The following is a 14,203-nucleotide window of genomic DNA, read 5'->3' as shown; positions in this document are numbered from 1 at the left end:
TAATGAGCTAACCTCACAAATGTGAATTGTAATGAAAGGATTATACTCATGCAATTCTTATTGAGCTATGATGATGTGATGATGATGATTATACGAGTGTTAGACCCTATGACCTACCATAAGCTATGATGATTAAAAAGTATATTAAAGACATTTCAAAAATGGACTTATCTTACCACCGAGCGAACTTGACGTTGGGAGGTGTTGACTTCCCTTAGAGGAAGATTCTCCCCATAGTTCTACATATGGTGTTGACTCCCCTATGAGAGATAATTATCCATTGGACTCCCATTAGAGGAGGACACAATTGCCAAAATGTATGTAGATGGATTATACCTATCTCTTAGTTCTTGAACTATGTTTCCCCCATGGGAAGACTAGCTATAGGATCCACCTAGAGAACTACGTTTATGTTTGGTTTTACTTTGGCCGGTACACCACCTTCCTTCGGTGTAAGGTTTTACAACACCCGATTCCACACTTAGCTCTTGTGTTCTATGTCGGTTAAGGCAAGTCTTCACTAAAATAAAATTAAGTAATGAAGTATAAACTAACTAGGGTGACTTGAGAGGTTGACTTAGCCTAGGTAGGGTTATGGGACTATACCTATGACTTGCACTAGTTTTCCGTAAAGGGACCTATAGGAGGTTGTTAGTATATATGAATATGCTTATAAGGATACATGATATGTATATGATCAACTTGTACATTATTGATACTATATGTTGATTGGTGTCACTTATGAATATATGTTGGTCTACATTGTTAAAGTATGATGGTATGTACTCCTAAATGTTATGTTATGTGATAAAGGAAGTTAGTCATGATTCCTGTTGTGTTACTTGATTGTTAAAGGTTATGGTGTTTTGCTTTGTCATTGCACTTGTTGACTTGATCGGGGTTATGGATAATTTACTTCCTTTTGTTATATTATAATGAAATCTTATTCATGCTAGTTGTGGTTATGACTTGACGGTAGAGTTACTTTGACTATATGTCTAAATACACGATATGCATGTTGGCTTGACTAGTTTGATGTTGTTGGTCTTGTGATATACATGCCTATTACTTCATGAATATATCGTAAGTGAGTTGGTATGGTCTAGTTTATTATGCATAAGTGTTTTCAAGCAAATTTCATGCCTTTAAAGAAATGTCCCTTTTATTTAGCATGATTTCAAAGTATGTGTTCATCTGGTCTCATACATAGTTAAAGTGGTGTAATAACCCTATTTCTCCCTTTCCCCAATATTTTAGGTTCCGGTAGTTGAAGTGCTTTGAAGACAACATTGGAGAAGACTTGGATCACTTATTCATCCATGTAGGGTAGGTCTCACTTTTAGAGGGCGATGCTAGTATCGAGCTATGATATTGTTCTAGTATTAAAGACTATTATGTTCTTTCCTTTTCATTTAATATGAAATATTATATACTTATTAGATGGTTATGAGATGAGATGACTACTATAACTATTTTTATCTTTTATCTATATATGTTCAATAAAAGTAGAAGACTAAGTAATCTTCCTACACGAAGGGTCTAGTGTATACTCGATATATATATATGTATATATATATATATATATACATATATATATATATGTGTATATATATGTATGTATGTATATATATATATTATGTGTATGCCGGTTAGGTCTAGGGTGTTTTCCCGGATGTGACAAACATTGTATCAGATTATTAGGTTGAATTATCTTAAGTTAGTGTCTCTCTCAACAACGTCTATGTAAGTTCGTATTTATAATTGTGAAGCGCGCCACTCTTATGGATACGAACCTACGTGATGCTTAGGAAATTCTCACTTTTTTGGAAGTCCAATATCGTTCCTTGGAGTGTTATCTCTATGTGATTTTGCATCTAATTCTGTCATTCTAATTATAGGCAATGAATACTCGAAGGAATACAGCAGGAACACTTGAAGAAGAGATATCCAATGCGGGAGCTCCTCCCTGTGGTGATCAAGTTCATCATCTTGAGGAAGATGTGGATGATGACCAAGCTCCAGTGAATTCTCCTCCTTTGACAGATGAGAACATAAGGGTCGCTCTGCTTTAAATATCCCAAGCTATCACTACCCAAGCAGAAGTCTCTACTACTCAAGCTCAATCCTTGACGGCCCAAACTCATCGAAAGGATATACTAAGGGAAAATCAAAAAGTTGCTAATACGGCCTCTTGTCTAAGGTACATCACTAGGATGAATTGTCCTACTTTCTACGGGTCCAAGGTTGAAGAAGACCCCTCTGAGTTTATTGATTATATCTAAAAGATTCTCTATGCTGGCTTTGTCTACTAGTTATAAGACCGAGTTTGCCACTTACCAACTCAAATATGTGGCCCTAACTAGGTATGTCCAACAGGGTGACTTGGGAAGTGTTCAAGAAGGCATTTCTTGATAGGTTCTATCCTAGGGACAAAAGCATATCAAAGGTGGTGGAGTTTATCAATATTAATCAAGGAGTTATGAGTGTTCTTGAATACTCTTTGAAATTCACTAAATTATCAAAATATGCTCTTTCTTTGGTTTCCGACACTAGAGATGAAATGAACCTCTTTGTGACGGGAGTGTCAGATGACTTGCAAAGGAGTGTCATTCGGATACGCTACATGAGAATATGACAATTTAACGTCTCATGGTTCATGCTCAACAAGTGGAGGAGGCAAGGACTAAATGGAAGAGTTGAGATTCCAAGAGGGCAAGATCCTTTGATGGTGGTTTTTCAAAAAGTACGCTTGAGATTCAAGAGACTATGATCAAGAAGAGGGTGTATAATCAAGTTCCTTCCAAGTTTCCTAAGGTTCTTGATGATAGGGTGTCCAACCCGAAGCCTAAAAAGGGAAAGAGTAGTGGTTCACCAACAAAGAATCCTACTTGTGCCATGTGTGAAAAGGGTCATCTTGGTGAATGTTGACTTGGAACGGGATTTTCTTTGGTTGTGGAAAGAGTTGTGATAAGGTTAGGGATTACGCTAATTTGAAGGTTCAAGACAAGAGTAGTGGTAAAGTTCAAGCTATTGGTTCTAATGAGCCTCCAAATGAGAACCGTTTCTATGCTCTCCGCTCTAGGGGTGAGCAAGAGACTTCTCCCCACGTGGTTACCGGTATGTTGAAAGTCTTTTCTATTGATTTGTATGGTTTACTTGATCGCCGCGCTACTTGATCTTTTGTTACTCCCTTGATAGCTAAGAAGTTTGAAATCTTACCCCACATTCTAAATTAATCTTTTGTGGTGCATACCCCGGTGGGTAAGTCGGTTGTTGCAAAAAGAGTATATAGAAATTGTACTATAATGTTGCGCAATAGAATTACTTATGTTGAACTAGTAGAGCTTGATATGTTTGATTTTGATGTCATATTGGGTGTTGATTGGTTGCGTGCTTGTTTTGCCTCTATAGATTGTAGAACGAGCGTGGTGAAGTTTAACTTTCCAAATGTGCCCATTTTTGAATGGAACGGAGGAAACTCTCTTCTTAGAGGTTGTATCATATCTTGTTTGAAAGCTTGTAAAATGATTTCTAATGGGTGTCTATATCATATAGTTAGAGTCCAAGATTTAAACACCAAAATTCCTCCCATCGAGTGAGTCCCCGTAGTAAGGGAATTTATAGAGGTCTTTCCTAATGATATTCCTAGTATTCCTCCCAAACGGGAAATTAATTATGGTATCGACTTGTTACCGAATACGAATCCCATTTCAATTCCTCCTTATTGGATGGCTCCGGACGAATTGAAATAGTTGAAGGCTCAACTAAAAGACTTTTTGGACAAGGGCTTTCTAAGACCTAGTATTTCTCCATAGGATGCTCCAGTTTTGTTTGTAAGAAGAAGGATGGGTCCCTTCAAATGTGCTTTGATTATTGCAAACTCAATAAAGTCACTATATAGAATAAGTATCCTCTCCCTCGAATTGAAGATTTGTTTGAACAACTCCAAGGGGCAAGCTACTTTTCTAAGATTGACTTAAGATCAACTTAGAGTGAGAGGTGAGAATATACCAAAGACGGCATTTGAGACTAGATATGGTCACTATGAGTTCTTAGAAATGTCCATTTGTCTCACAAATGCTCCGACGACATTTATGGATCTCATGAAAATAGTATTTTGAAGTTACCTAGATTCATTGGTCATTGTTTTCATTGATGATATCTTGGTCTATTTTAAAAATGAGGGTGAACACATGAACCATTAGAGGGTGGTCTTACAAGTGTTGAAGTAGAATCAATTATTTGCTAAGTATAGCAAGTGTGAGTTTTGGTTGAGGTCGGTGGCGTTTCTTGGCATATCATCTCTAGTAAGGGAGTTAAGGTTGATCCAAGGAAAACCAAGGTGGTCAATAATTGGACTAGACCATTGACTCCAACAGACATTATGAGTTTCTTGGGTCTAGCGGGTTATTATTGGAGGTTTGTCGATAGTTTTGGCATCCATTGCGTCTCCCTTGACTACATTTACCCAAAAGATTAAGAAATTTGAGTGATCGGAGCCATGTGAAACGAGCATCCAAAGGTTGAAGGATAGGCTAACTTCCACTCCGATATTGATCCTACCGAAGGGTAAAAAGGTTTTGTAGTGTATTCTGATGCATCTCAAGTAAGGTTGTGGTGTGTTCTCATACAACATGGGAGGGTTATATCCTATGTCTCTAGGCTGAAACATTCTGAAACCACACCCTAGATAAATAGGGTACAATCTCGGAATGTAACTGGCGTACTCGACCTCTCGGAGGTCTTATACAATCCATTTCATATCATTCATCATGTAAACAAAGTGAAGAGTAGTGCGGAATTAAAACTTTTCACAAAAGATAATGTAGTCTTAAAAATCTCTTTCATATAAAAGTAATAGGAAATAATAAGTCTCAATCACATCATCTTAAGACACAATAATACTTGGGACATAACCAATACCTCAAAATACGAATATAGAAATACTTAGTCTATTACATTAATTTTAATGGAAACATAAAAGACATATATGCCCTCGAGTCTACATAGGACATACTTGAACTTGTCTTGAACGATCTTATAAGTCCAAGTATTCACTTCTCAAAGCTTTTCAACTACCAAGTTCTATATACATAGATAAAAGCACGGAGTTAGTACAACCACATCTCCTAAGTATGGCATTATGCCTAAAAATTATGAAAACAAACTTTTATTGGAAATATGAATCTTTTTATTGAAAAATAATATTATAATCATAAGAACAACATTTAACAACTTAGAAACACATAAGATAAAATACAACCAAAAATCACAATTTTATAATTCAGTTTCCAGTAAGCTATATTCACTGTCCAATGAATTCATTAACTGTTACAGTGAAATACTTTACTTCCTTATTAACCCACTTCTAGAATGTAATTCCCTCACTAAAAACTATCTTTACATTCTCTAAAGTAACACACAAAGAGAAACCGCCCATGCACCCTCTCAAGATGTTCCTAAACGACCCTGAAGATTACTTGAATGAGTCACATAAACACTTACAAAGTATCATAACATCAAGGTGACATTCTTCTACTAAAGGTGACTCTAAGTCTCACTTGAGTGAGTTGTTAATCAACTACCCATACAATCCGTTACATACACACTTAAGAGATCCTATAGACTCCCTAGAATTAAATCATTCTTACTTACTACACCAACTCATAGATGATATGGCATTCTCCTTCCAAGGCTCTCAAAAAGATCTACTTAAGTAAATCAAGAAGGTAATGTCCATAGTGACCTATTCAAGATAACCTAAATAGTCCTTAAGAATACCTAAGGCTTAGATCATGTCCACAACACCAAACCTCTTCCCTAACTAGAGTCATCATCAAGACTTCCAAAAATAAGACATGAAGAGATCATCTCTTATGCCCTCTTCACACTTTAGCTAAGGAATCCTTAAGTCACTTTAGATTAGGTACTTATTCATTTACATATTCTTTAACATTAGTCATTATTTCATTAGTTCATTAAGACTCGTACATCACATAAAGGACTTCAAGTAATGGTCTTAGACAAGACCTAGGAACTCCAAGTAACACTTTCAAAGTCTATTGTGCAATGTCTAGATAATGTCCCATACAACATTATAAACCTCACAAACTTCTATAATGCTAGTAGGTATTCCATATGAGGAGAATAGGCAATAGCCGAAATAGACCATGATAAAAAGACATGGAATTCGGAGTTCTATCCTACTTCGATGAGGTTGTTCTACTTGCCAAGGGTAGAACTTAGACACATCCCATGTAGGCACATGGTTAAGGAATATAAAGGGCTACTTTGTATTCTAGTCTCATACTTAAGTAGAACTACTTTTATTACCATACTCACTCGGTACTAGACTTCTTTCTCATAGAGTAGTTAACACAGTAGGTTCACATAAAAACGTTCCATAACAAGTTCATAACCCAATGACATTTACCCTTCAAAAAAAGGTCCACTAGGGCTACCTCAGAATGGCGACAAGAAGATCATGAGGACTTTACTAAGTATTAATATGATGCAGTTCAAGACAATTAACCTTAATTCTATCATTCCTTTACTTTGAAGGATACCATTATGGCTTACAACTTCAACAATATCAATATAATCACTAAGTCAAGGTTTTCTCATAAAAGACTCTCTTATGTTCATTAAGGTCACATGTCATTTATACATTCAAGAATAAGAGTTTTAACACCCTGAATAAAGACATCACATATTCATAATTATATTTATCAAGCAAGGGACACATGTAAACTAAGACAAGACACCACATACTTCACTTTTATCTCACAATGCAAGTCATTTCACTTTTATCTCACAATGCAAGTCATTATAGAAGCACGTAGAAACAACTCTAACATCTTCAAGTCATCTTATATACTATCATAACATCATCAATATAATCATTAAATACTCACATATGCAAGTAGGAATAACCAAGACTCAACTCCAAGACTACACACATAATGTCAAAGGCATAGTCTAACATGGTCACCTAAGACAACATGAATAGAAGAATAATATATGACTTTACATGTAGATAGATATTGTCATGCTTCACATAATCAAACTACACAGATAGTCATATTACTTGAAGTAGGTGTCAACAAGGCCATGATCATCATATTGCATAATGTAACTCCGACAAGGACACATATTTGGCAAGTTAAACACATAATACCGCCATCATAAATATACCATACCAATCACAATACAATTGAAGTATAAACAACATCAATATAAAAGGAATAGGGTAGCATACCCCCACATCATCCTCAACACTTCAATCCAAAGTCAATTTGCTCAATTCGATAACACAAGTCCCTTACCCAAGGCCATAACCAACTGTCAAACATAAAAACTACAATAATGAATGAACTAGGTCAAATCAATGTAAATTAATGAATCTAATACAACCTATATATCAATTTAGTACAATTCTTACATCAATGAATAGCCCACATAAAACTACATAAGAATTCATCAACATTAGATCAATATCAAGTAACCCAAAACTTAGTCAAAATCTAGGATTCACCCAATTCATGGGTTTATAGGTAATTTAGTTTGAAATAATCAATACAATATCAATTAAATCATTATTCAATGTTTAGAAATCATTTATGCAAGAACTCATGGTAGAATCATGAAATTGGACAATTCAACTTTAGAAACTTTGAAAACATCTTGAGAATAGGGACTACTTGATGAAGAGAGTTTCAAGGATCAATATCCATACCTCAATGATGATAATTCTTCACTTTGATGAATAATTTTCACTCAAAGCGTCACCTCAAAGTTCTTCCTTGACTTTGAACTTCAATGGAGATTTTTGGATTTCTTAAGGGATTTTGTGAATTTGATTTTGAAGAATGAAGTCTTCAATGTGCTTAACACTTATACACACATTTCATATGCCCAATATACCCCTTAGGAACTGCCAAAGTCTATGTTTGGAAGTGGGGTGAATTTACATATTCACCCCTAGCTTGGCAGTGAAACTGCACGTAGGGACTTGACCATCAATGGTGGACAGTCGACGGATCGTTTGTCCACAAACGGACCGTCCTGTCCATCCGTTGGTTGGGTCAGGGATTTGTAAAGGTCCTACTTCCTCCAAAGACTAAGTCTCCACCTACGCCACCTATCGAAGGGGTGTCGATTTTCCCACGAGCCGTCGATGCCTCAGTCGTTTGGGGCTGCCCGCGACAGTCTTGACATTGAGTTTGGGTCCTTCCTCAAGGACCCTTGGATTGTCCTTGGGGATAATTTCCTGGACATTTTAAACTCAAATACGATTGTTTATGATTTTAACACATCTCACATAAGTTTCATAAAAAACAAACACGTAAAACCTGATGAAACATGCCTAGACACACAAGATCATTTCAAGGCATATCATTCAAACATCATGGACGTTCTTGGACGTTTGACCTCCAAACTTGACAAATCTAGACACACTACCTATAAATGCTATAGTAACTCATTTATAGACCTTAAAACCTCATTAATCACACAATAGCACATAAATCCACATATCAGGAACAAAGGTGACTTAGTCGTCCCTTGACGTTTGACTTCCAATGCACCTAACACTCTATCTACTGCCTATATACCATATATTAGACCTATTTAGGAACTTACACCATCAATACTAACATTATATGCTCTAGTTAACCTAGGTCATTTTCGGGGTCTTACAATCTCCCCAACTTAGACAATATTCGTCCTCGAATGACACTTGCCACTCTTCTAACACTTCCAAGAATAGGGATTTAAGTAGCAGCTAATAACAAAACCATACAACACATAATCAATAAGAAAACATCATTTTCACACAGTCAAGAGGTTCACAACACAACAAGAAACTAGAAGACAATTCTATAACTCATTATGATACAAACTAACAAGCTTCATGCAATATTGTAAAAACTCATTTTATAATCAATATCATTCTTATATTAATCAGTTCTAGCCATATTATAACAATTTACGACGAAAGAATCAAATAGTCATTTTTCACAAAATTTTACAGTGAACTGCTCAAGCATACAATGATTTTACCAAATTTTTCAAAAATCAAAAGTTTAGGAAATTCATGATATAAACATGCTAATATGCAAAGTAACATCATATGAACACATATTGAAACATAATCATAACTCCATAGAATACACAATGCAAGAAGTTAATGAAATTCAATTTCAACAAAACTCCTAAGCCTCATGCACGTGCAACATGCTTCTATACCATTTTATTCTTAATTATTAACCATACTCCCCCACTTAGAAGGAACTCATATTACAACAAAGAAAAAGAGAAACTTACCAACATCATCATCACTCTCCTCCTGCTTGTCTACGCTAGAAGGGAGTGGATAGAAACTTCTCTTTATTGGAGCATTTCTTCCTCTAGAATCAATCATAGGACAATCACTCACTTTGTGCCCTTCCTTCCCACAACCAAAGCAACTCCCCTTACCCAATAGACACTCACGATAAGTTTCTTGCCACATTTGGCTCACGTAGGTTTGACCTTTTCGAGAGCTACCCCCTTTCTCCAATTTCACCTTAGTACTCTAAGATTCTTCTTGAGTTTGAGCCCTCTTCTTAAACCTAGTTTTCTATTGATCATTAGCACCGCTCCTTTTCAAATTTCTATCCATCCTCCTATGTTTAGACTCTTAAATTGATTGTGCATACACCATGAGTCTAGCTAGGTTCATATCATCATGCAACATAGCAGTACGACACTCTTCCACCATTAAGTCGGCTACCCCCACAAAATGACTTATTTCATCTCTTGAATTAGACACAAGAGAATGGGAATACCTAGAAAAAGTTGAGAATTTCAAAGTGTACTACTCAACACTCATATTGCCTTGTTTGAGTTTGGTAAACTCCTCACCTTAACTTCCCTCCTCTCTCGAGGACTGTAATTAAGAAGAAAAGCTTCCTTGAATTCTTCCCACTCAATAGGATCCGATTCTTCTGGCCTATAATCCATCCATTGAGGGTATCATATTTGAAAAACATTTCTCAATTATTACGAAGCCAACTCCTCCTTCTCCCTAGATGTAAACCCCATAGCACTCAACACCTTCTACACTCCATCAAGAAACTCTTGTTGATCCTCCCCCACTTTAGAGCCAAGAAAGATATGAGGATTCATCCTCACAAAATCTCTCAACCTAGTTGTCATAGTGCTCTCCACAACCCTAGGCATCATATTTAAATTAGCTTGCATAGTCACGGCCCGGGCTATAAAAATCAAAGACTCTCTAATATCCCTATTAGACATCTCCAAAACCTCAATACCTCCTTCCACGTTAGGAATAGGATCAGCTTGGGGAGGCACTTGGGCACCTTTGTGACCTTGGACTCCTTGCCCATCTTCAGGAACATGCTCAACTTGCTCAACTGAAGGGGAAACCTCCTCATTCATTCTCTCCTCTTCTGACCTTCTAGCGGCCATCCTTCTAGTATTCATCTCCTAGCAACACAAGGAAACACATTAAGAAGTATACTCATAACATTTACTCAACCGCACGACATAGGAGTAGAAAAGAAGGGAAACTTTATCGTCCTATAGCCTCTCACCATAGATGTGTGGCGACTCACACCATGGTCAAGACTATACTAGACATCACTTGATGAGACTTTTCGATTCCTAATAGTACTTTCAGGAACCTAATACCAAACTTGTCACATCCTGAAACAACACCCTAGAATATAGGGTACAATATCGGATTTTATACCGCGTACTCGACCTCTCAGAGGTCTTATACAAGCCCTTTCATATCATTCATCGCATAAACATAGTGAAAAGTAGTGCGGAATTAAATCTTTTGAGAAAACATAATATAGTAATAAAAATCTCGTTCATATAAAAGTAATAGGAAATACTAAGACTCAATCTCATCATTTTAAGACACAAGAATACTTGGGACACGACCCATACTTCAAAATACGAATATAAAAAATACTTAGTCTATTACAATACTTTGAATGGAAACATAAAAGACATATATTACGTCGAGTTAAGTAAGGACATACTTCAACTTGTCTTGAACGATCTTCTATGTCCAAGTCTTCACTTCTCAAAGCGCTTCACCTACCAAGAACTATATAGATAGATAAAAGCATAGATTTAGTAAAACGACATGTACTAAGTATGGCATTATGCATAAAAATGATGAAAATGGACTTTTATTGGAAATATGCATCTTTTCATTTAAAATTCATATTATAATCATAAGAACAACATTTAACAACTAAGAAACACATAAGATAACATACAACCAAAAATCATAATTTTATAATTCAGTTTCCATTAAGCTATATTCACTGTCCAATGAATTAATTAATTGTTACAGTGAAATACTTTACTTCCTTATTAACCCACTTCTAGAATGTAATTCCCTCACTAAAAACTATCTTTACATTCACTTAAGTCAAAAAAAGAGAAACCGCCCATGCACCCTCTCTAGATGTTCCTAAACGATCCTTAAGGTTACTTTAATGAGTCACATAAACACTTACAAAGTATCATAACATCAAGGTAAGATTCTTCTACTAAAGGTGACTCTAAGCCTCACTTGAGTGAGTTGTGAAGCAACTGCCCATACAATCCCTTACACACACACTTAAGAGATCCTATAGACTCCCTAGAATGTAATCATTCTTACTTACTACACAACCTCATAGATGATATGACATTCTCCTTCAAAAGGCTATCAAAAATATCTACATAACTAAATCAAGAAGGTAATGTCCATAGCGACCTATTCAAGATTATCTAAATAGTCCTTAAGAACACCTAAGGCTTGGATCATGTCCACAACACCAAACCTCTTCCCTAACTAGAGTCATCATCAAGACTTCCAAAGATAAGACATGAAGAGATCATCTCCTATGCCCTCTTCACACTTTAGCTAAGGAATCCTTAAGTCACTTTAGATTAGGGACTTATTCATTTACATATTCTTTATTATTAGTCATTATTTCATTAGTTCATTAAGACTAGTACATCACATAAAGTACTTCAAGTAATGGTCTTAGACAAGACCTAGGAACTCCAAGTAACACTTTCAAAGTCTATTGTGCAATGTCTAGATAACGTCCCATACAACTTCATAAACCTCATAAACTACTCTAATGCTAATAGGTAATCCATATGATTAGTATAGGCAATAACCGACATAGACCATGATACCAAGACTTGGAATCCGGAGTTCTATCCTCGATGATATTGTTCTACTTGTCAAGAGTAGAACTTAGACACATCCCATGTAGGCACATGGTTAAGGAACGTGAAGGGCTTCTTTGTATTCTAGTCTCATACTTAACTAGAACTACTTCCCTTACCATACTCATTCGGTTCTATCCTTCTTTCTCGTAGAGTAGTTCACACATTAGGTTCACATAAAAGGGTTCCTTTAAAAGTTCATAACCCAAACACATTTACCCTACCAAAGAAGGTCTACCACCTCACAATGGCGAAAAGAAGCTCATGATGACTTTCCTAAGGATAAATATGATGTCGTTCCAGCCAATTAACCTTAAATCTATCATTCCGTTACTTTGAAGGATACCATTATGGCTTACAACTTCAGCAATATCAATATGATCACTAAGTCAAAATTTTCACATAAAAGACTCTCTTAACTTCATTAAGGTCATATGTAATTCATACATTCAATACTAAGAATTCTAACACCCTAAATTACGACATCACATATTCATAATCATATGTATGAAGCAAGGGATAAAAGTCAACCAAGACAAGACACCACATACTTAACTTTTAACTCACAACGCAAGTCATTCTAGAATCACCTAGAAACAACTCTAACATCTTCAAGTCATCTTATATACAATCATAACATCATTAATGTAATTAACATAGACTAATATTGTCATGTGGAAATATCCAAGACTCATCTCCAACACTACACACATAATGTCAAAGCCATAGTCTAACATTGTCACCTAAGACAACATGAATAAAAGAATACATATATGACTCCACAGGTAGATACATATTGTCATAATTCACATAATAAAGCTACACAAAAAGTCATATTACTTCAAGTATTTTTCATCAAGGCAAAGATCATGATATTGCATTAAGTAAGGCCACATCAATTGAAAGTAAAACACATAACACCGCCACAATAAGTGGACCATACCAATAACAATACAATTGAAGTATAAAAAACATAACAATAAAAGGAACAGGGTAGCATACCCCCACATCATCCTCAAAATTTCAATCCAAAGTCAATTTACTGAATTAGATAAAACAAGACCCTTACCCAAGGCCATAACCAACAATTAAACATAAAAACTACAATAATCAATGAACTAGGTCAAATAAATATAAAATCATCAACCTAGATATCAATTTACTATAAATATTGCATTAATGAATATCCCACATAAAACTACATAAGAATTCATCAACATTAGATCAATATATAGTAACCTAAAACTTTTTTAAAATCTAGGGTTCACCCAATTCATGGGTTTTAGGTAATTTAGGTTAAAATAATCAATACAATATCAAATAAATCATTATTCAATGTTTAGAAATCATTTATGCAAGAACCCATGGTTGAATCATGAAATTGGACAATTCAACTTTAGAAACTTTGGGAACATCTTGAAAATTGGGGCTCCTTGATGAAGAGAGTTTCAAGGATCAATAAACATACCTAAATTATGATAATTCTTCACTTTAATGAAGAATTTCCACTAAAAAGGTCACCTCCAAGTTGTTCCTTGACTTTGAACTTCAATGGACATTTTGAGATTTCTTAAGGGATTTTGGGAATTTGATTTTGAAGAATGAAGTCTTCAATGTGTTTAACACTCATATACACATTTAAAGTACCCAATATACCTCTAAGGAACTGAAAAATTCAATTTTCGGAAGTGGGGTGAATTTACAAATTCACCCCTACCTTGGCAGTGAAACTGCACGCAGGGACATGTCCATCGAGAGTGGACAGTCGACGGCCCATTTGTCCACAAATGGACCGTCCTGTCCAACCATTGGTTGTTCAGAGACTTTTCAAGGTCCTCCTTCATCCCAAGTGTAAGTCTCCACTAACTCCACCCATCGACGGGGCGTCGATTGGCCCACGAGCCCTCGATGCTTCCATCATTTGGGGCTGCCTTGGACACTTTTGACATTGAATTGGGGC

Source organism: Solanum pennellii, chromosome 9 (assembly GCF_001406875.1).
Source record: "Solanum pennellii chromosome 9, SPENNV200".
Taxonomy (NCBI): Eukaryota; Viridiplantae; Streptophyta; class Magnoliopsida; order Solanales; family Solanaceae; genus Solanum; species Solanum pennellii.
This window is presented reverse-complemented; position numbering follows the sequence as displayed.